Genomic DNA, 1,393 nt, shown 5'->3' with positions numbered 1-1,393 from the left:
AGTCAAGGGCTGGGAACCCCGGAAGGGGATCCGGAGCACCTGATGGGCTCAGCCATCCCAACTCCATTGCACCAAAGCCAGGAAGAGTTCCCAGGGGCTTTCTTTAGGTATCATCCGCAAAGGTTCTCATGCACTGGACAGCAAAGTCTGTTTCCAGCGGCACTTCTAGATGTGGACATCGCAACCTCTACAGCTCCATGCAAGAAGCCAGGTGCACAGTGTGCCCCGCCTTGCACAGACAGACACAGAACCTCGGGTAAGGTCAGCCATGTTCCTGAACATTAGCATAAGACCAGCTCGGTCTGCCTATTGTAACAAATCCCTCAGTATTTAAAAGTTAGAGCTTTTCGGCTTAGAGATGGAAAATAATTCACAACCCAACAACTGCGGTTTGGGAGGACCGATTCTAGCTGACTTCTGACAAGCTGGGGCCTAGGCATCACCATCCCTTTACCTCCCCCCTTCATTCTCCTCCAACCCATCACCACCACACACACACCATTTATAAACCTTCAAGATCAAAACCTCTTAAACATGAGGTTCAGGGATCCAAGTGGAGGAACACAAGAGGATCTCTCAGGGCCAAGACTCTGCCCTGGTTTGTAATCAAATTTGCTGGTGGCACCAGAATTCATTCTGCTACTCTGAGCTTAGAGACCTGGGATTGGCTCTTGCAGATCCCATGTCTACATTCTGCCCACCCCCAGCCTGAGAAATGCTCTACCCCAGGGAGCACTAATGGGAGCCTAGGAGGCTAGAGAAGGAATTGCGAATCTGTCACTTGCTCAACACCCACTTGCAGCCTGCTTGCCTTCTGTTCACTGACTGACCTTTATCCACTTCCCCTAGCAATCCCTTTCGTCCACCAAGCAATGAAAAGTTCTTCCAGAAGCAACTGAAGGCAACATTCTCCATGCCAGCCTCTAGGGGTGCCCCCTTGTAGACACGAGCCACATGGTAGGGGTACCAATCCCCCACTCCACTGGGGACCCCTCCTCAGAGTTCAGGGGTACAGTGCCCCCGCAATGCCACCTCTGCAAGCACCTACCCTTGAGTAAGTGTCTTCCCTTTGCTCCCCACAGGTATTTCTTCCATTGAGATTCTGGAGTCTGTTGGTCAGCTACCTGCTCCTGAATCTCTTACATTCACTGATCTCTAGTGCCTCAACGATGGACCACTACACCTGCAGGCAGCTAGCTTCTCAACAGCTACAGCGTGACATCACTGGATGCCACCAGACAGCAAGGCAAGAAGGGAGGATTCCACACGGCCTACCCACAGAACACACACACCACCATGGCTTCTACAAGCCAGGCCCTGACCACACAGGAACAAGTTCAAGGTAAAATGTGTGACACATGCAAATGCAGCCGAGCTTCTCTACATTTGCTGT

The sequence above is a fragment of the Ochotona princeps genome, chromosome 17 (genome assembly GCF_030435755.1).
Source record: "Ochotona princeps isolate mOchPri1 chromosome 17, mOchPri1.hap1, whole genome shotgun sequence".
NCBI lineage: Eukaryota > Metazoa > Chordata > Mammalia > Lagomorpha > Ochotonidae > Ochotona > Ochotona princeps.
Note: the sequence above shows the minus strand (reverse complement) of the source record.